General features: G+C 42.2%; 1 non-coding gene and 1 pseudogene across 1 annotated transcript; both read right to left on the bottom strand.

Moving 5' to 3' along the window:
- Positions 1-9,483: 9,483 nt before the first annotated feature.
- Positions 9,484-9,587, bottom strand: LOC136547687 (small nucleolar RNA R71). The gene has a single exon (XR_010781651.1). It is a non-coding gene; the product is annotated as a small nucleolar RNA R71 (small nucleolar RNA).
- A 1,795-nt stretch (positions 9,588-11,382) lies between these two features.
- On the bottom strand, positions 11,383-13,779 carry LOC136543911 (uncharacterized; annotated as a pseudogene).
- Between the last annotated feature and the right edge of the window lie 9,750 nt (positions 13,780-23,529).

The following is a 23,529-nucleotide window of genomic DNA, read 5'->3' on the forward strand; positions in this document are numbered from 1 at the left end:
AAGACTAGTAGGAGTCTTACTAGTATGGATGTCCCAACAATGTTGGACAGATCACTTGGAAGGAGTTTAGCGAGAGCTTCAGGTCGTACCACATTTCCACGGGTGTGATAGAACTCAAGCCAGATGAGTTCCGGGCTCTCAAGTAAGGATCTATGACTATGTGTGAGTATCATGACATGTTCACTCAGCTATCACGCTATGCTCTAGAAGAAGTGGATAATGATGCTAAGAAACTAAAATGCTTTTGAAAGGATTGAATGATGGAGTTCAATTGTAGTTGTTGACTGTTGTGTATCCTAATTTCAAAACATTGGTGGACAAGAGCTTTATGTCTACTATGATGCACCTTGTCAAGATGTGGGGTTATCCATTGTAAAGCATGGAAGTACTATCTTCTTGGACATAAAAGTGACATCTAGGTGGGTCACAAGAATCTAATGGACATTTTCACTAAGTTGATTATGAGCTTGTGACATCATTATTGGATTGAAGCAATCAAGGTTTTACGACTTGGAAAAGTGCTATTACTTTGAGAAGCAGAGTCATGGCTGATGCCCTTAGCAACGGAGAATTGTGCTAAGAAGGTTCAGGTGACATCAAGGACTAAGAATTGTATTCCAAGTTCGAGCAACTTAACCAGAATCCTTAATGTTTTAAAGATTGGTAGTAGAATCCCTTTCTGATGAAGAGATTTGTGAGGCTTCATTGGAAGGTGGATATTTTAAGAAAGAGAATTGGTATTATAGGAAAGGTGGCCTAGTGATTGGAGTTACCAGAGTATGGTTTGGAGTATTTGTTAGAATCTTAGGATCAGTTTGGCAAGTTACATGGAATAAAATTAACATGTATGCAAAGTAAAGTGTGATCCTTATCAAGAAGATGAAACTACATGAGGAAGTAAAGAAGAATCTAAAGACGAAGTATCCCTATCTCCTAGTCAACGTTTTTCGAACCTCAGGGACAAGATTCATCTTAAGGGGGTAGAATTGTAACACCCTAAAAATTTCAATTTTGAAAATAGGTTTGAAATGATTAATTTATGAATTTTTGTGCACATGAAATATAGGAAAATAAATTTTTTCATTAATTTAAAATTTATCATAAGGTAGCAACATGGATGTGCATACATGCCGGTGCATTTGATCTATTGCAATGAGTGGTTGAATCCAAAATTCAAAATGGATTCAAAATGTTTTTGTAAATTTGAAAATGGTTTGAATTGCTTTTGGAAATAAATTAAAAATGACTTTGAAGTAAAAGAAAAGAAAGAAAAAGAGAATTGGAAAATAAAAGAGTTTAAAAAGGGTTGTAAAATATATTTTTGGAAGCTTACTAAAATTACTCATTTTTATTGGAATTGAAAAGTACATTTGAAACTATATTTGAATTTGAATTAGATCATATTTGAATTTGGATTGAAAATGGAAAATAGAAAAGGTTTGGAAAATGGAAAAATTATTTCTACTGCAATCTGGCCCGAAGGCCTACTCTCCTCTCCCTTTGCCGCCCTGTGGGCTCAAGCCGGCCTGCCCTGCTCTCCCTCCCTGGCCATAGCCCACTCTCCCTTTACTCCCTCTCCTGGCCTAGCTCTCTCCCTCGGCCCACTCCACCGCGCTCGGCCCAGCTTAGCCCACAGTCCACGCGGTAGCATCCTCGCTCTCCTCTCTCCCCCTTTGGCTGACAAACCAGTCCCCCTTCCGTACTCACCAATAGCCTGGGCCTGCAGGTCAGGCCCTTCTCCTACCTTGTGTAGCTAGCCCGGATTCCACTGAGGAGTCCGTATCCGCCCCACCGCCGCACCCCGGTCATGGCGTGCGCACCATGCCTACGCCCTATAAAACTGAGCCCTAGGTGCGACGCTTCCCTCTGACAACCCCAGCGCTGCCTCGAGCCCTAGCTACTACTGCTGCCGCTCACCTAGGATCTTGCTGAGCAGAGGAAATCGCCGCCGCCACGGTGGTCACCGTCCGCTGCCACGCCATTGTCAAGGACCGTCAGTCGAGCTTCAAGTCTAGGTAAGAAGGCCTCAGGTGCCATCCGTGCGCTCTCGCTCTCTGCTACCTTCACACCATCGCTCGTGCTTTGTCAGACCTCTTGAGCCTCCAATTTGAGCACCGCGCCATCTCTGTGCCCGTGCGGCTCTCACCGAACCCTAGATCGAGTTTGCTTGCGCCTCTGCTCCCTTCCCGTGTCCTCCTTTTGGCCAATGATAGATGGAATCGTCGTTCCGGTGAGATTCTGGTGAGGCTGAGCTCACCCCAGCCATGGCTCCGCTATCCAGGTACTGTGCTAGCGACCCCATCCCTCCCAATCATTTCAAGCCATCCGATCTGAGATTTATGGCCTAGATTTGAAGATACCTCTTCGGTCCATGAGCACAGTGTAGACCAGGTGCACTGTCTGCGTCAGCACGCCACACAAGCGGTTCACTATAGACTACCCACTTGGAGGCCGCCACCTGTCACCACGTGTGCGCCACACCAGCAATCGCGCTGACTGCATGGACATTTTGCTAAAGAGACCCTCTGTTTTACTTAAATCAACCCGTAGTCCACCCTTTGTTGAAAATAATTCAAAACATGTATGCCCCTAGTTTTTATGTTTTGACCCCTGTGTTTTCCTAAAAATGACGACCGGTCCACAGGATTGTTTTAATTCAGTTTTTAATTATTTTTATACGAAATTAATTTCAAAATAATTACAGAATTGCCATTGATCTTGTTTTATGCGTAGTTTCTTTGTTTTAACTCCGATTTGATCCGTTCAACTTGTGTTAGGTTCGTAATTCCATAATCTAAATGTTCATACTATTGTTGGATATGATTTCAACTTTTAAAATTTGAGGTTAGATTTAATCTATTATTTATTAAAGAAAATCTTGTTTAATTCATATCTTCTATGTTTTAGCTTTGATTTGACCTATTCAAGTTGCACTAGATTCATTACAAAGAGATCTACGCGTTAGTAACAATGTTTATCATGTCACTATTTCTAGAATTTCATGGCTTAAACTCTAATTTGGATAATAGTTATGCAACTGGATTTTATAAATAAAATATGATTTGTTTTTTACTTTAGGTTTATAATTCAAATCTAAATTTGACTTAATTCAATTTATATAAGTTTTTATATAGTTAAGACACATGAAGCTTATAGTTTTATATTTTCTCTTATGAATGGATCTTTTGGTAGTCGTTTCTCTCAAACCGTAGCTTCGATTAGCGTGTCTCTCGCGGCTGTGTGTTCGTAGCGATGCGTAGTATCATGTTTCAAACTCTTTTACTTATTTTTCTATGATTGGTGTATTGTTCTAATGTAGATGTAAATGTATGCTATGCATGTATGTGTATGGATGATTGTGTGGTGTTCTATGATTATGTCCAGTCGGTGAGATATACGTGGTGATCAAGAAGAAGAAGAAGGACGTTGAAGATTAAAGCTTACCGAAGGATCGGTGTTTTAAGGCAAGTATAGCATGGGATCTTCCTTGTTGTCCTATACACCATTAATCACTTATCATACTGCATGTGTCCACCTTGATTACCACTAAGGATTTCCTACTACTTTGTACCTTGTGCTTTCATACCTATGGGGTGTTGCATTAGGTAGTATGATGCTAGTGCTCAACTACAATATGATCTTGTAACTTGACTAGTGGTATATGCAATAAACACTAAAAGATGCTTTTAGCAACATGGAATCAAGGGGGCTAGAGCATTGGGCTATTATATGATGCTCTAGATTCATCTCCCTAAGGACTTATCTGTAAGCGACATCTGGGACTTACAGTACAACTATGAGGGCTACATGGCTCTGGCTTTAGCATAGTATGAGGATCTTTTTGAGCTTGTTAGTGGTTACCTCTATTGGCATAAGAATGGCTTGACGAATTGGGTATAGTGCGGCCTCTGTCCCCTTGTGTACAGGCTGCGCGTCATTATGCCATCTGGAAGGGGGGCTCTACATCTGTTTGCTGAGTGAATCTAATGGCCCTAACTTATTAGATGAACCATTGAAAGGCTTCATAGTGAACCCTGCCGACCTTCTAGGTAGTGGGTCAAGTGGCTGATCACCTCAGGCAAAAGGGTAAATCATGACTCACAGTAAAAGTGTACAACCTCTGCAGAGTGTAGAACTGGTATATTAGCCTTGCTCATGGTCACGAGCGGCCTTGGACCCTTATGAAATAGATGATGAACACTGATGATGTTGATGATGAAGATGCTCACTATTGATTACTGTTTATGCTATTCATTATTTATGTTTACCTGATCATGTGTTTATATGGGCTTTGTGTGGATAATCTTGTTGCCACCCTATTGCTAAAATCATGACTCATTAAAAGCTAATCGCAGTTAACCAGTATCAGCCTTTTGAGCCTCATGAACCCCATGTTATATTTGTTGAGTACGACATGTACTTAGGCTTGCTTTATTTTTCAATTATTTGGATAAAAATCCCGGATGGGTACTAGATTGCTAGTCTAGAGGAGTTAGGCTTGTGATCAACCAGTCCGTTGTCCCTGTGGAATTAGAGTCTTCACTCAAAGATTGGAGTTATCTTTTCTCTATTTGCTGTCTAAGGTTATATCCTTTATACTAAGTACATTGTATATTGAGCATTGTCTTTTGATATTACCCTTATTTGTAGCTATATGTGAGATTTGACTTCCTGGGCTCACATATGGTGCGTATCTAGTTTTGTTCTTAAAACCGGGTGCTACAGTTATCAACATGAGCACACACAGTACGACAAAAAACTCTTAATTCTAAATAGTTTGCCGGAGAACCAGACCAAACCTCAATTGGAGTTTTCTTGTTAATGGCAATAGATGGAGACCGATTAATGAGATAACAAGCAGTGGAAGCAGCTTCTGCCCAAAAATGTCTATGTAGTCCTACATTAGACAACATGCAATGAGCCTTTGATATGATTGTTCTGTTCATACGCTTAGCTACACCTTTTTGCTGAGGTGTGTAAGGAACTGTGTAGTGTCTCACAATGCCTTCAGATTTACAATAAGAATTAAATTCCTCCAAATAGAACTCCATCCCATTATCGGTGCGACGCTTTTTTACCTTCTTTTTAGTTTGCTTTTCAACCATTGCCTTGCACTCTTTAAAAGCTAAAAATGTTTTTGATTTATGCTTCAAGAAATAAGGCCAAACTTTTCTAGAGTAATCATCAATAATTGTCAACATATAACAAGCGCCACCTAGTGATGTCTTACGAGATGGCCCCCATAAATCAGAATGCACGTAGTCAAGAATACCTTTGGTTGTATGTGTCAAGGTATTGAATTTCACTGTCTTATGTTTGCCAAACACACAATGCTCACAAAATTGTAACTTACTAATGTTATGTCCATCAAGAAGCCCTCTCTTACATAGCTCTGCCAAACCAAATTTGTAGAGCATCAGAATCAGATAATGACTTTGAAAGTGTAGCAACATTACCTACAATTGTAGTATCTCACAGGAGATACAAATTGGCAGATTTCAAATCACCTTTCATGACAACAAGAGAGCCTATTGATACATTCATAACTCCACCTCCAACGAAGTATCTGTACCCTTTCAAATCCAGAGTACTTAACGAGATAAGATTTCTCATCGTAGTTGGAATGTGCATCACATTAGTCAAGGTCCTGATAACACCATCAGACATTTTAATTTGAATGGATCCAATGCCAACTATCTTATGGGGTGTGCTATCACCCATTAACACAGAGCCACCACCTTGAACAGAATCATAAGTGGTAAACCATTCTTTATGAATGCATATATGAAAAGTGTAGGCTGAATCAAGAATACATTCATCATCAATCTTTGCACATCCAGCAAAAGTAACAAGCATGTCACCTTCACTGCCACTTTAAGTAGCAACTAAAGCTTTTTACCTTCATCTTCAGTTTTACCTCTTGACTTAGATATGCTATTTTGCTTTTCCTTGTTTTTCAACTTGTAACACTCTGTAATATAATGATTGTCTTTCTTGCAATAATGGCAGAATTTATCGCCCTTCTCTCTAGACTTTGAATGGCCCCTGTAGCCACTTGAACTTTTACCTCTAGATCCACTATAGGATCCCTTCTCCTTTTGCCTACCCTGAACAGACAAGCCTTCTGCTTGTGAACTTGAACTTTCAGCTGATACCATTTCTTTCATCTTTTCCTTGGCATGCAAGGCTTCATAAACTTCATTTAGGGTGAGAGTATCACGACTATATAGTATTGTATCTCTGAAATTTGAATATGAACTAGGTAGGGAACACAAAAGAATAAGACCAAGATCCTCTTTACCATATTTTACCTCCATTGACTCAAGATCAGCAACAATCTCTTTAAATTCTAAAAGGTGATCCAACACCTTTCCTCCATCTTGCATCTTATGCAAAAACAACTTCTGCTTAAGGTGCATCTTGCTAGTGAGATCCTTTGTCATATAGAGCTGCTCTAACTTTAACCATAGTCCATCAATAGTGGTCTCCTTTAACACCTCCTGCAAAATACTGTTTGACAAATGGAGATGAATTTGACATAAAGACTTGTGGTCTTTCCATTTTTCAGCATCAGACCAATCTGTGGTATTCTTCCCACCAAAACCATCTAGCGCATCATCCCATTCAGCATGCGTCAGAATTGCCCGCATCTTGACTTGCCATAGAAAAAACCGTGTGTCTCGATCCAACAATGGAATGTCATACTTCAAAGGTGCCATGTCAAAGAAGCCTAGATTGAATAGGCAATAAACTTGGCTCTGATACTACTTGTTAGGAAAGAACTGACAAAATAAGTATGATCACAATCACAAGAGACACTAATTTATGTGGAAACTCCTCTGGAAATCAAGACACGAATACACAAAGGTAATCTTCACTATTCAATATATCTAGTGGTCTACAAATGGAAGGGATTTACAACTGGTAACTCAACCCAAGAATATTACAAGAGGAAGTGGAATTGAAAATGCAGAAGAGTTCTGCTAATTGTGTTACACTTTTCCTTACGTGTTCAACTAGTTTATTTAGGCCGAAGCATGCAGTCAAATCCAAATAACAAGTGGCTAAACAGAACCCAAGCAACATGCAAGTATGCTACCACAAAATGCCTTGCTGATATAGGACAAGCTAAATTAGACATCGTCCAACAATAGGTGCATGTAGAAGCCTTTAGGAATTCAGAGCATATACCAACATGGAGGAGCTTGAGGGGCTCATGGAGGGTCTAAAGCTCTTAGAGGAGGAGAATTGTGGGGTTGCTTGGAAGACGTCAGTGGGTGATGGAGGTAAGGTGGTATAGGCAGTCGAGAAGCTATTCTCAACAAAACCTAGGCAGGCACATAGAAGGGATGAGCCAAACATTGGGGAAAATTTGGTGCCCTCTAAAGGGAGTCCAATATAAAGAAATTGTCTAGGAATCTCCCTATTTTACTTCCTGAAACCGGGGTGAGCGGCCGACAAAAATGAGGGGCTGTGGGAGTTTGGCGATGATTTGTTTGTGGTGGTGGGTTTTGATGGCAAGAAACACCTAAAGGATCTAGAGTTTGTATACACGCTGACATGGATTTGCGTCTTCGATCTATCACTTGGCCTGATGAATGATGCCACCAAAAAGGAGATCACTGACAAGGTAGGAAAGACCCTAGTGGATGCTGATGATGATGGATCAACAGTTGGGGGTTATCTCAGAATTAAAGTTAAGTTGGATATTGGCAAGGCACTACTTTTGGGGGTGATGATGATGGATCAATAGTTGGGGGATAGGATTGTCGATGCCCAACCAAATATGAATTTCTCCCAAACTTTTGCTATGTTTGTGGATTGTTGGGTCATATCAATGAGAACTATGGCAAGGATGAGAGGAAACAAGATGGAAACTGGTTGCTGGTTAATCCTTCATGTAGAAGAGTGGCCTATGGTACTCAGAATAAAGGGTTGAATGGGAGTATTTGGGGGGGGGGGGCATTAGAAATCTAGGAATAGTGATAGTTGGGGAAAAGAGAATGTCGATGTTTGACCACCGATAGCTTGCCACGGGGGTACCCGGGGCAGTATGTTCGGGCTTCAGCGTATGCAGAACTCGATGGTAAACGCAAGAGACAGTCGATTTATCCTGGTTCGGACCCTTGATCTTTGATCGAGTAATAGCCCTACGTCCAGTCGGTGTTAGCCTTTGCGTTGGATTGATTGTAAAGTGTTGTGTTGTACAATTGTTGTTCTGATCTCCCAATTCAAGGAGCCCTGCTCTCCTTTATATAGTCAGGAGGCTAGAGTCCTAGTCGGTTTATAATGAGAGTTCCTAGTAGGATTACAGGATAATACTACTACTAAGATTATAGGGGAAGAATCCTAGTCAGGCTAGTTCTTCTCCCTTCCTTGCGGGGTATCCCATGGGTCCCGCACCCACAGAGAAGAGTAAAATGACTACTCCCTAGTCAAACAAAACATCCCAGCATACAGAGAGACATATAATAAAGTTACAAGCTCTCTGAAAAAAATCTGAACCGCCAAAAGCCTAAGGGCGTAACATGCAAACTTTCCTTTGAGGAGAGTGGAGGGTTGGAGAAGGATGAATTTACCAAAACCTGTGACGGAAAGAGGGGATTTGGTAGGGAGATTAGGGGAGAGGGAGGAATGGAAGAATCGATGCTTACGTTAACAGAGGAGTTGAGGGGAGGGAGGGTCTGCACCACACATATTATAGAAGAAGGGGAAACCCTTTGAAGGATACAATAATCACATGTGGGGAGATTAAATAAATGGAGGTGGATAAGGTGGGTAATACAGGGGATGAGATGGAGCAACTGGGATGAGGTTGGACCAGAGCTCACTTTGTCCCATTTAACAGGCTATAGCACATGCCCTTGTGGGGGAGAAGGATTTTAAAAAGGATAGAGAAAGTACTTTGGGGAATAGGATATTGGATAGGACCTATAGAAGAGTCCAGCGGGAACACAATGGCTTTGAGGAGGGTCTCAACTTTAGAGAGAGCAAGAAGAGGTTGCTAGAGGGAGAGGAAGATGATGATGGGAAGGAACAAAAGAGGCAAAAGGTGGAGGGAGAAGATGTGGAGGACATGACGATCTTTGCTAATTAGGTGGTATTACAGGAGAAGTTCCGCTAGGAAAGATGAGTATTGTAACATGGAATTGCCAGGGTGTAGGGAATGGCCCAATAGTTGTGGGCTTCTAGATGTCCAGAAGTAGGAGTCTCCTAATTTATTTTTTCTTTAAAAAATAAAGCATGACAACAGATGGATGGAATGGTGGAGATGGAGGCTGAACATGCCTAATATGCTAGAGATTTGTGGTATGTTCACCATCAAGGGAATTACTCAAGAGGCCAGCTGACTTTGCCTCTTACTATTCTCATTGCTCGGGAAGGCAAAGCAGTGGTTCTACTCCAACTATGAAGTCATGAACACTTAGGATTAGTGTTTCTATGCATTCATCATCAAGTTCTTCTCGATGGGTAAGACTAATGACCTTCATAATATAATTTCTAGTTTTCAACAATAAGTAGATGAGTGCATCCCGGGCATGGGAATGCCTTCAAGAGTACATTCTAGCGTGCCCACACCGTGGAATGGAGGATTGGCTCCTAATCCAAAACTTCCACCACAGTCTCATCAACATGGCTCATGACCACATCGATGCTGTTGCTGGAGCCTTCTTCTTGGTGAATGTGAATGAATCCAAGAACCTGATCGAGATGATGGTTCCCATCCAAGGGTGGAGCAATGAATGACTCCAACTCCACAAGCGAGGAATGCACACCGTCACGGAAGCAGGTATGTTCACTGCCAGGATGGATCTTCTCATGAAGCGACTACAAGACCATGAGAAGCTCAATGGTCAAGAAGTTGTTGAAGCCATGAATGCTCTCATGACATGCGAGGCCTATGGTGATAATGGACATTTTAGGGACGCATGTCCCAGAACCCATAAAGATGTCAACTTCATTAACAACAACAATGGGTATCATACTCAAGAAAATCAAGGATCGAATCAATGCTCCAACCACCAAGGAGGTAACATTTTCAATGGTTATAACAATAATCAACCTTCTCTTAAATTTCTTGTTCTTGGTAAAGCTAAATAAATGAGACAATTAATAAGAAGTTGTATACTAATGAAAAGATACTTGAAAATATTAATGCTAAACTTGATGACTGCTCCTCTAACATAACTTGAGAAAACAACTTAACTTTAACAAGATACTAGAAACCTAGTTAGCTGAGTTAGGAGCAATAGTTCCATCTTCCGAAAAAGGAAGAATTCCTGGGAAACCCGAGGAGCCATTCGAGACCATCAGTTTGGTCACCACAAGGGCGATGCGCTATTGGACCCTCCCTTCATGATCAAGAAGGACAATTTAGGGAGGCCAATCATCTAATGCTCCATTGGACCCTAGACATTAAACAATGGCATATGCGATCTCAGATCAAATGTCAACATTATGTCAAAGGTAACATATGACATCTCATGTATGCACCCTTGTCCTACAGACGTCTGGTGAGTGCTAACAACACACCACCGACATCACTCTCTCATCTCTTCGCAAGCGTGCCAAGTCTTAAATGTTTTGCCAAACATCTAAGCCCTGAGTTAGCATTTTCAAAATGTTTTTTTCATAACCATTTTTTGCTTGCTACTCACCACGCCACTAGGCCTAAATGCAAATGATTGTAGTTCAAGACCTAGTGGCACTAGATAACCATGTTATCTAATTAGAGCTCCCCTCTTAATAGTAGAACATCTATCCTAAACCGAGCACACATCCATTGCATGCTTCACTGGGCAAATAAAAGCCTTATTTATACCTTGCCTTCACAATATTGGATTTGTTTTTCTCTTTTTTCTTTTCTAAGGACATTGTTCCAATTAGATTGATCACATTTAATCCATTTCCAAGCCTTGCTCATCACCTTGGTGTGGACCTAACCTAGCTTAATCACACACTTAGCAAAATGTTAGTCCATAGTTGTCTCAATTACCAAAACTAAACATTGGGCTTTTAGAAATTCAACTCTGTTTCGAAGGAAACAAAGAGGGCTTTGCATTCGCTACACATGATTCAAATTTTATAACTAACCATCAACAGTTCAGATGACTTGACCTAAGGAGTTAGTCAAAGATGAAGGGGAGAATTTAACCCCCCAACTAGAAGAAGGATGATGAACCCGCAAGGCACAATCAAATCCAAAGAATACCGAACAACACCGGTGGAAGAAAGGAGTGCAATCATCCATGTTATCTTCTCTAGTACCTTATGAAGCATCATCGAGCTAAACGTGTTGGAGAAGTCCAGCTCAAGGACTCAAAATCATGGGTCCTTTACGAAGGAAAAATGGCTGTTGTAGAGAAGTATTTGGTGCTCCACTTATCTCGTTGTCCTCCCAACTAGGCTTATGCCGGCATGCGTGGCCATCGCCCAAAGCACTGTGATGAACTCGCCGCCCTTTGGTAGCACATTCTCGTGCCCTCCCACGCATCCTCGTTGCTGGAGGCTGCAATGTACACGAAGAGCTCGACCCAAAGGTTGGCCAGTACCTTCCACACGCCCTCCTGTTCATCAGGATTGGCAGCGGCTTTCTCTTCCAGTAAACGCGCCAACGCCGCGCCCTTGCGCACGACCGCCGCCGTCGCAGTTGTTCTTGCCGTCGCCGCCTTAGTTTCGTCTTCCAACACCGGCTTGCTTGACATGATCTTGCCGTACCTGGTGTGCCTGCACGGTGAGAAGTAGTAGCCCCAGAAGCCAAGTAGGTCGTACAACTCGGCCTTCAAGCCCTTGAACACACGCTCCGTGCTCTCCTGGTTGTCCGGGAGCAGCTCAGGGTGGAAGGCCACCAAGTAAGCGCAGTACTTGGATAGCGTCATGGCCACATTGTTGGTGTAAGTGTGACCACCCTGAGCCTGAGCCTGAGCCTGAGGAGGTGGTGGATGGTTTACCTCCAGGAGGATGGTGGCGACGTGCCAGGTGAGGATAACCTCGGCGACGCTGTCGTTGTCGCAGAACAGCAGGAGGTCGGAATGGCCCGCCACCAGTGCGGACCTTCCGTTGGTGAGAGTAAGAGAGGTGTAGCTTCCATCAGCGTCGTACAGCCTGGTGAAGTAATCCATGATGGAATGCTTCACTTGTTTGGGCACCGGATTACCGGAATGGCCGGAACGAGGAGCGAAGCTTTGAGCGGGAGATGGGCCGGCATCGTCAGCCCGCAGAACCTGAGCACGGAGAACTGGTTGAACCTGATGCCTGGGCGGGTTATCAGGCTTCGTACCAACAGGATGCAGCGGATGGCGCAGGCGCGCAGCCCAAGGCGCGGCTGTTGCACCACTGGTGTTTGACTGTGCACTTGCAGATCAGCGACACCAGGAACCAGTCGGAGAGCAGGAAGACGAAGAACTCCCACACCTCTTCGTAGATGAACATGAGGAAAAGGAGCGAGGTGATGGTGAAGTCAACGGTGCAGAAGAACACTACGGGGTACTTGAACACCCATCGCAGGCATCGAGTCATCTGGATGGCGCCGAAGAAAGTGAAGTAGTTGTCGCTGTGTATGCTGCGGAAGGCGAACGGGACGTCGCCGTTGCTGCACAGAACGATGAGCACGAGGCACAGGACGAACACCACGAGTGGGAGGAGGAAGTAGTTGGCTATCAAGAAGAAAGGGCTCGCCAGGACGACGGGGACCACGGAGTGGTAATACTCGCACAGGAAGTTGAGCTCGTCGTTTGTCACCTGGAACGTCACCTCCGCCGCCGCGCCTCCTCCTTGCCCGTGCCGGGAGTACTTGTCGTACAAGCCTCTAAGGATGATTTCCTGGTAGTTCCGGGTCTCTGCCGCAGTCGCCGCTGGAAGGCGCTCCAGCCTCCGGCGAAGCAGCTTGAAGAGCGAAAAGGACAGGCAGAGCCGCCTCAGCCGGTGGCTAATCGGTCGAGAGAAGCGAGCAGAGGATCGGTCTCAGCGAGCCTCCAGATTTTGCCGACGGTGGCAACGGCGTCGCCGCCATCACCGTCGTCTTTGAGCCTGTATCCGCTTGGGATAGCTTCAACCACCAAGCTGTCTTCCTCCATGACCGCGTACCGGCATCCCTTCAGCAGCTCGTCCCCATCTTCCGGTCGGATCCGGTGCCCCTGCTGCTCTTTTTCTAGCAGCTGAGCCATGTAGGAGGTGATGACCCCGGCGTTCTTGCCCAAGGCGAGCGAACATTTGCCCACCTCGGGAAGGAGACCCTCTGCACCAGCTTGGTGGCACATAGAGCCAGAGGATGCCCGTCATCGCCCTCCTGCCGGTTCCTTGTAGGTTGGAGAAGACGAGGCCACCGAGCCAGAGCACGCGGCCGACATGCTCGATGGTGCCTGAGTACGAGTACCCCTGCATTTTGATCGCCTCCACCTTCTTGCTGAGGAGCTCTACAAGGAGCATCCAGATGAGGATGAACCGTGCTCTCAGCGGGAGCTCCGACTTGAACCTGCTGTCGTTGTCCTTGCTATTCTTGGCCTCCGAGAAGAGGTAGGACATGACGGGAAGGAACAGCGAGAGCGCCGAGGTGAGGCCCAGCCTGACCTTGGGGTCCAGAATGGCGCTGACGCGTGACAGCCCGCTGAAGAGGTTGAGGTTGAAGAAGAGAGCAGTGAGGACGAACATGATGAAGGAGGTGGACAAAGTGGCCGTGTCATTTAGCTGGCTGTTATACGAGTCTGTCAGGTTCTTGAAAATGCTGATGTTGTTTGCGCCACAAGCCTCCGCTAGGTTTCCAGCATACAGGGGCTCCATCACGCTAGCTTAAGGGCTGGTGGCTGCTTGGGTGAACGCTCACTCATGCATATATATAAGGATAAATAGGAGAAGTCTTGAGCGGGGGTTTGGATGGCTTGAAATAAAGGGAAGGTTCCCTTGAGCATCATACATAATATAACACCTATATATGTGTTTCCATTAGCTTCCATCATACGCCATCTGTCTTGAAATATAAGGGATTATTCGAGTTTGTGTTCTAGGTCGAACTATATTAAGTTCGACCAAATTTATAGAGAAGATTATTAACATCTACCACATCAAAGTATATTATAAAAATACATTTCGTAATGTATCAAATTAAGCTAATTTGTAGTTCAAAATATTTCTCTCTTTTTTTTCTCTAAACTTGAACAAAGTTACTATAGTTTGACTTAAAATAAATTTGCATTCCCTTATGTTTTAGAATAGAGAAAGTATGATTTCTCAGCCATCTAACTTTAAGGTCTTGCTATATATGTCTCATCTTATGTATCAGCCTGTTCGCTTGCTCATAAACGATCGTAAATTTCTAGCTAGGAACAGTGTTTTTCTTTCACACCAACCAGCCAGCAGTAAATAATCCATGATCGTTTACGGCCTCCCGAACAGGCTGATAGATCAAACAACTTTGTATAAAAAACAGATGTTACACACTATGTTCATGTTACACTACCAGAAAAAGATTTTAGAAGACAATCTCTCTGATTAATAAAGGTGGGTACACTTAGGGACCACATCTGTAAATGGTCAGGCAGCCTTCAAGCAAATGCCCACTTGTATTAATCATTTTCAGAGGAAGGCATCCCAAGGTGACTGCGTCGTTTAATCGATTATTAATTATTAATAGAGGCGAGTGTGCTAAGGCGTCCACCTCTAATGCACCCTCTGAAAATGACTATTAACAGAGTGATCAAGAAGAAGAAGAAGGACATTGAAAATTAAAGCTTACTGAAGGATCGATGTTTTAAGGCAAGTATAGCATGGGATCTTCCTTATTGTCCTATACACCATTAATCACTTATCATACTGCATGTGTCCACCTTGATTACCACTAAGGATTTCCTACTACTTTGTACCTTGTGCCTTGATACCTATGGGGTATTGCATTGGGTAGTATGATGCTAGTGCTCAACTACAAACATGATCTTGCAACTTAGCTAATGGCATATACAATAAACACTAAAAGATGCTTTTAGCAACATGGAATCAGGGGGCTAGAGCATTGGGCTATTATATGGTGCTCTAGATTCATCTCCCTAAGGACTTATCTGTAAGTGAACATCTGGGACTTACAGTACAACTATGAGGGCTACATGGCTCTGACTATAGCTCAGTATGAGGATCTTTTCTAGCTTGTTAGTGGTTACCTTTATTGGCATAAGAATGGCTTGACAAATCGGGTATAGTGCGACCTCTATCCCCTTATGTATAGGCTGCGTGTCATTGTGCCATCGGGAAGGGGGGCTCTACATCTGTTTGCCAAGTGAATCTAATGGCCCTAACTTGTTAAATGAACCTTGAAAGGCTTCATAGTGAACCCTGTCGGCCTTCCTAGGTAGTGGGTCAAGAGGCTGATCACCTCAGGCGAAAGGGTAAATCATGACTCATAATGAAAGTGTACAATCTCTGCAGAGTGTAAAACTGGTATATCAGCCATGCTCATGGTCATGAGCGGCCTTGGACCCTTACGGAATAGATGATAAACACTAATGATACTGATGATGAAGATGCTCACTAATGATTACTGTTTATGCTATTTATTATTCATGTTTACCTGATCATGTGTTTATATGAGCTTGTGGATAAACTGTTGCCACCCTATTTTGAAATCATGACTCATTAAAAGCTAATCGCAGTTAGCCTTTTGAGCCTCATGAACCCCATGTTATATTTGTTGAGTACGACATGTACTTACGCTTGCTTTATTTTTTAATTATTTAGATAAAAATCCTAGATGGGGTACCAGATTGCTAGTCTGAAGGAGTTAGGCTTATGATCAACCAGTCAGTTGTCCCTATGGAATTGGAGTCTTCACCCAAAGGTCAAAGTTGTCTTTTCGCTGTTTGCTATTTAAGGTTATATCCTTTATACTAAGTACGTTATATATTGAGTATTATCTTTTGATATTACCCTTATTTGTAGCTATATGTGAGATTTGACTTCCTGGGCTCACATATGGTGCGTATCAGGTTTTGTTCTTAAAACTGGGTGCTACAAAGTGGTATCAGAGCAATGCTGACCGTAGGACGCAAGCCTAGTTAGAACTAGGCGTTTTAGCATGCTTTCATCTCTGCTTAGTTCTTGCTTTCTCTCTAACCTTGTTATTTGCTAAAAGTTATGCTCACTTCAGCCTCTATTCTGTTATGAAAACCTTGTCTCTATTCTCAATCCTCTCTCATCGTCTAAATAGATGGGTCATAATGAGAAGACCACTGGCATCAAAGGTCAAGAGGACCAGGCTATGTTGTCCTTGATTGCGTTCGACAAGGAGAAGCTTTTAGCTATGCAATAAGTATTAGAAGGAATGACTCAACAAGGGGGTTCTCAATAGTGCTTGCCATAGGGTCAAACCAACATACCAAAGAGACCAGTGAAGAGACAAGTGGCAGAAGCTTAGAAGAAAATGAAGTCTAATGAAGGTGTTGGTAGTAATACGCTCAGAAGCCAGTGTCAATGTCAATGCTGCGAGCATTATGGTTTTCCCTGTCTTCAGAACAAGTCTAATAAGAGGGAAGTCAAGGTGAACTCGAGTTGTGAAGCTAATGTGGATAAGAAGAGGAAGGCGGTCCTCACTAGAGCTAGAATTGGGAAGCAATCAACATTTGAGTTCTACTACATTGTTACATCTAGCTCCAATGCCTGGTCAGATAAACTCAGACTCTAGAGTCAGAAGTTTCTCAAGTTAAGATTACTCTACTCTTTCCACATGAGGTATGCATAGATGGGTGGATGATCACCTATAAGGAGTTTCAACCCTAAAGGATCAAGCGAGCTAGAAAGCGGTCCAGTCCAACAAAGATGAACCTTCAAAGTCGGCAAGCCGACAACACACTAAGCAACAATTCTGTGGAGTATGACATCACAAAAGATCTAGCTAAGATCATGTGTTATTATTGCCAACAAGAAGGACATTATGCTAAATTTTGCCTATAGAAGAATCAACAAATACACTATAGAAGTGGCCTGAATTAGATCACTACAGGGTTGCCACCAGTAAGTGTTAGTGATGCCCAACCCGAAAGAAGCATTTGATGAGGATGACGAATGAAGGAGTCATGACGGACTATCTAGGATCAAGAAAGTGGAAGATGTGTTGCCCTCGCTATCATGCAAGGGATGCTACCCTAGATGCCCTCGTAGCCACACCTTGGTTAAGGAATAGGTGTTTGTGCCCTTTATGTAATAAAAACGTTAGTATCGCAAGTCAAGTCAATGATTGAGTTGTGCACATTTATTGCTTTGCTGAATTGTCATTATGTTTATGCTTGTTTTGGATCTTTGTAATGATTGCAATGATCTTGTTGGGTGTTCCCACAATTTCATTTAGTTCATAGGCCTAAGGTACGAGGATTAATGGAATAAATAGTCAGGTTTTGGTTGTCTTCTATTTTCTCTATTCTTTTTCTTCGGCGCAAACTGCACTCTTTGGCTTATATCTCTGTTTTTGGACTACCAAAAATCATAGAGAAATTATGGGCAATAGTAGACTTCAATATCTATCTTTGACTACAAGAACTGCCCTCATATCTATTTTGGTTATGGAGTTATGAAAATCACAAGATGACCACGCTGTCTAAAATCTAGAGTAGTTTCTGTTGTGCACTATTTTTGACTACCTGAACTATAGAATTTAGAAAAGTGTTCTATAAGGAAGTTGTGGAGGATTTCATAAGATTTAAAAAAGGTATAAGCTCAAACTTCATTGGATTAATAGAATGAGAGTTACAGCTATTTACTGCACTGCTGTACTTCTACTCGCGAGGAATTTCAGAGTTCTTGTTCTTGCCCATACACGAGGGTATCATTGGGATGTCAGAACGTCTTGATACTAGTTAGCTCATCTAGAAAAAGGTGCAAGCTACCCTTTTTGTGTCCCCTAGTTGATCTTTTCTTAAGGGTGTAGCCAAGTTGAAGAAGTTGCAAGATGAAGATTCATACGTTCTAGTTATTTATTTGGAAACTTCGATTATCTCTGTGATGGTTGCTACCATGAGAAGGTGCTTATTATGTCTGGCCAACTCCAGGGCATAGCACAAGACTAGTAGGAGTCTTACTAGTATGGATGTCCCAACAATGTTGGACAGATCACTTGGAAGGAGTTTAGCGAGAGCTTCAGGTCGTACCACATTTCCACGGGTGTGATAGAACTCAAGCCAGATGAGTTCCGGGCTCTCAAGTAAGGATCTATGACTATGTGTGAGTATCATGACATGTTCACTCAGCTATCACGCTATGCTCTAGAAGAAGTGGATAATGATGCTAAGAAACTAAAATGCTTTGAAAGGATGAATGATGGAGTTCAATTGTAGTTGTTGACTGTTGTGTATCCTAATTTCAAAACATTGGTGGACAAGAGCTTTATGTCTACTATGATGCACCTTGTCAAGATGTGGGGTTATCCATTGTAAAGCATGGAAGTACTATCTTCTTGGACATAAAAGTGACATCTAGGTGGGTCACAAGAATCTAATGGACATTTTCACTAAGTTGATTATGAGCTTGTGACATCATTATTGGATTGAAGCAATCAAGGTTTTACGACTTGGAAAAGTGCTATTACTTTGAGAAGCAGAGTCATGGCTGATGCCCTTAGCAACGGAGAATTGTGCTAAGAAGGTTCAGGTGACATCAAGGACTAAGAATTGTATTCCAAGTTCGAGCAACTTAACCAGAATCCTTAATGTTTTAAAGATTGGTAGTAGAATCCCTTTCTGATGAAGAGATTTGTGAGGCTTCATTGGAAGGTGGATATTTTAAGAAAGAGAATTGGTATTATAGGAAAGGTGGCCTAGTGATTGGAGTTACCAGAGTATGGTTTGGAGTATTTGTTAGAATCTTAGGATCAGTTTGGCAAGTTACATGGAATAAAATTAACATGTATGCAAAGTAAAGTGTGATCCTTATCAAGAAGATGAAACTACATGAGGAAGTAAAGAAGAATCTAAAGACGAAGTATCCCTATCTCCTAGTCAACGTTTTTCGAACCTCAGGGACAAGATTCATCTTAAGGGGGTAGAATTGTAACACCCTAAAATTTCAATTTTGAAAATAGGTTTGAAATGATTAATTTATGAATTTTTGTGCACATGAAATATAGGAAAATAAATTTTTTCATTAATTTAAAATTTATCATAAGGTAGCAACATGGATGTGCATACATGCCGGTGCATTTGATCTATTGCAATGAGTGGTTGAATCCAAAATTCAAAATGGATTCAAAATGTTTTTGTAAATTTGAAAATGGTTTGAATTGCTTTTGGAAATAAATTAAAAATGACTTTGAAGTAAAAGAAAAGAAAGAAAAAGAGAATTGGAAAATAAAAGAGTTTAAAAAGGGTTGTAAAATATATTTTTGGAAGCTTACTAAAATTACTCATTTTTATTGGAATTGAAAAGTACATTTGAAACTATATTTGAATTTGAATTAGATCATATTTGAATTTGGATTGAAAATGGAAAATAGAAAAGGTTTGGAAAATGGAAAAATTATTTCTACTGCAATCTGGCCCGAAGGCCTACTCTCCTCTCCCTTTGCCGCCCTGTGGGCTCAAGCCGGCCTGCCCTGCTCTCCCTCCCTGGCCATAGCCCACTCTCCCTTTACTCCCTCTCCTGGCCTAGCTCTCTCCCTCGGCCCACTCCACCGCGCTCGGCCCAGCTTAGCCCACAGTCCACGCGGTAGCATCCTCGCTCTCCTCTCTCCCCCTTTGGCTGACAAACCAGTCCCCCTTCCGTACTCACCAATAGCCTGGGCCTGCAGGTCAGGCCCTTCTCCTACCTTGTGTAGCTAGCCCGGATTCCACTGAGGAGTCCGTATCCGCCCCACCGCCGCACCCCGGTCATGGCGTGCGCACCATGCCTACGCCCTATAAAACTGAGCCCTAGGTGCGACGCTTCCCTCTGACAACCCCAGCGCTGCCTCGAGCCCTAGCTACTACTGCTGCCGCTCACCTAGGATCTTGCTGAGCAGAGGAAATCGCCGCCGCCACGGTGGTCACCGTCCGCTGCCACGCCATTGTCAAGGACCGTCAGTCGAGCTTCAAGTCTAGGTAAGAAGGCCTCAGGTGCCATCCGTGCGCTCTCGCTCTCTGCTACCTTCACACCATCGCTCGTGCTTTGTCAGACCTCTTGAGCCTCCAATTTGAGCACCGCGCCATCTCTGTGCCCGTGCGGCTCTCACCGAACCCTAGATCGAGTTTGCTTGCGCCTCTGCTCCCTTCCCGTGTCCTCCTTTTGGCCAATGATAGATGGAATCGTCGTTCCGGTGAGATTCTGGTGAGGCTGAGCTCACCCCAGCCATGGCTCCGCTATCCAGGTACTGTGCTAGCGACCCCATCCCTCCCAATCATTTCAAGCCATCCGATCTGAGATTTATGGCCTAGATTTGAAGATACCTCTTCGGTCCATGAGCACAGTGTAGACCAGGTGCACTGTCTGCGTCAGCACGCCACACAAGCGGTTCACTATAGACTACCCACTTGGAGGCCGCCACCTGTCACCACGTGTGCGCCACACCAGCAATCGCGCTGACTGCATGGACATTTTGCTAAAGAGACCCTCTGTTTTACTTAAATCAACCCGTAGTCCACCCTTTGTTGAAAATAATTCAAAACATGTATGCCCCTAGTTTTTATGTTTTGACCCCTGTGTTTTCCTAAAAATGACGACCGGTCCACAGGATTGTTTTAATTCAGTTTTTAATTATTTTTATACGAAATTAATTTCAAAATAATTACAGAATTGCCATTGATCTTGTTTATGCGTAGTTTCTTTGTTTTAACTCCGATTTGATCCGTTCAACTTGTGTTAGGTTCGTAATTCCATAATCTAAATGTTCATACTATTGTTGGATATGATTTCAACTTTTAAAATTTGAGGTTAGATTTAATCTATTATTTTATTAAAGAAAATCTTGTTTAATTCATATCTTCTATGTTTTAGCTTTGATTTGACCTATTCAAGTTGCACTAGATTCATTACAAAGAGATCTACGCGTTAGTAACAATGTTTATCATGTCACTATTTCTAGAATTTCATGGCTTAAACTCTAATTTGGATAATAGTTATGCAACTGGATTTTATAAATAAAATATGATTTGTTTTTTACTTTAGGTTTATAATTCAAATCTAAATTTGACTTAATTCAATTTATATAAGTTTTTATATAGTTAAGACACATGAAGCTTATAGTTTTATATTTTCTCTTATGAATGGATCTTTTGGTAGTCGTTTCTCTCAAACCGTAGCTTCGATTAGCGTGTCTCTCGCGGCTGTGTGTTCGTAGCGATGCGTAGTATCATGTTTCAAACTCTTTTACTTATTTTTCTATGATTGGTGTATTGTTCTAATGTAGATGTAAATGTATGCTATGCATGTATGTGTATGGATGATTGTGTGGTGTTCTATGATTATGTCCAGTCGGTGAGATATACGTGGTGATCAAGAAGAAGAAGAAGGACGTTGAAGATTAAAGCTTACCGAAGGATCGGTGTTTTAAGGCAAGTATAGCATGGGATCTTCCTTGTTGTCCTATACACCATTAATCACTTATCATACTGCATGTGTCCACCTTGATTACCACTAAGGATTTCCTACTACTTTGTACCTTGTGCTTTCATACCTATGGGGTGTTGCATTAGGTAGTATGATGCTAGTGCTCAACTACAATATGATCTTGTAACTTGACTAGTGGTATATGCAATAAACACTAAAAGATGCTTTTTAGCAACATGGAATCAGGGGGCTAGAGCATTGGGCTATTATATGATGCTCTAGATTCATCTCCCTAAGGACTTATCTGTAAGCGAACATCTGGGACTTACAGTACAACTATGAGGGCTACATGGCTCTGGCTTTAGCATAGTATGAGGATCTTTTTGAGCTTGTTAGTGGTTACCTCTATTGGCATAAGAATGGCTTGACGAATTGGGTATAGTGCGGCCTCTGTCCCCTTGTGTACAGGCTGCGCGTCATTATGCCATCTGGAAGGGGGGCTCTACATCTGTTTGCTGAGTGAATCTAATGGCCCTAACTTATTAGATGAACCATTGAAAGGCTTCATAGTGAACCCTGCCGACCTTTCTAGGTAGTGGGTCAAGTGGCTGATCACCTCAGGCAAAAGGGTAAATCATGACTCACAGTAAAAGTGTACAACCTCTGCAGAGTGTAGAACTGGTATATTAGCCTTGCTCATGGTCACGAGCGGCCTTGGACCCTTATGAAATAGATGATGAACACTGATGATGTTGATGATGAAGATGCTCACTATTGATTACTGTTTATGCTATTCATTATTTATGTTTACCTGATCATGTGTTTATATGGGCTTTGTGTGGATAATCTTGTTGCCACCCTATTGCTAAAATCATGACTCATTAAAAGCTAATCGCAGTTAACCAGTATCAGCCTTTTGAGCCTCATGAACCCCATGTTATATTTGTTGAGTACGACATGTACTTAGGCTTGCTTTATTTTTCAATTATTTGGATAAAAATCCCGGATGGGTACTAGATTGCTAGTCTAGAGGAGTTAGGCTTGTGATCAACCAGTCCGTTGTCCCTGTGGAATTAGAGTCTTCACTCAAAGATTGGAGTTATCTTTTCTCTATTTGCTGTCTAAGGTTATATCCTTTATACTAAGTACATTGTATATTGAGCATTGTCTTTTGATATTACCCTTATTTGTAGCTATATGTGAGATTTGACTTCCTGGGCTCACATATGGTGCGTATCTAGTTTTGTTCTTAAAACCGGGTGCTACAGTTATCAACATGAGCACACACAGTACGACAAAAAACTCTTAATTCTAAATAGTTTGCCGGAGAACCAGACCAAACCTCAATTGGAGTTTTCTTGTTAATGGCAATAGATGGAGACCGATTAATGAGATAACAAGCAGTGGAAGCAGCTTCTGCCCAAAAATGTCTATGTAGTCCTACATTAGACAACATGCAATGAGCCTTTGATATGATTGTTCTGTTCATACGCTTAGCTACACCTTTTTGCTGAGGTGTGTAAGGAACTGTGTAGTGTCTCACAATGCCTTCAGATTTACAATAAGAATTAAATTCCTCCAAATAGAACTCCATCCCATTATCGGTGCGACGCTTTTTTACCTTCTTTTTAGTTTGCTTTTCAACCATTGCCTTGCACTCTTTAAAAGCTAAAAATGTTTTTGATTTATGCTTCAAGAAATAAGGCCAAACTTTTCTAGAGTAATCATCAATAATTGTCAACATATAACAAGCGCCACCTAGTGATGTCTTACGAGATGGCCCCCATAAATCAGAATGCACGTAGTCAAGAATACCTTTGGTTGTATGTGTCAAGGTATTGAATTTCACTGTCTTATGTTTGCCAAACACACAATGCTCACAAAATTGTAACTTACTAATGTTATGTCCATCAAGAAGCCCTCTCTTACATAGCTCTGCCAAACCAAATTTGTAGAGCATCAGAATCAGATAATGACTTTGAAAGTGTAGCAACATTACCTACAATTGTAGTATCTCACAGGAGATACAAATTGGCA

This window comes from Miscanthus floridulus, chromosome 3 (genome assembly GCF_019320115.1).
Source record: "Miscanthus floridulus cultivar M001 chromosome 3, ASM1932011v1, whole genome shotgun sequence".
Classification (NCBI taxonomy): Eukaryota; Viridiplantae; Streptophyta; class Magnoliopsida; order Poales; family Poaceae; genus Miscanthus; species Miscanthus floridulus.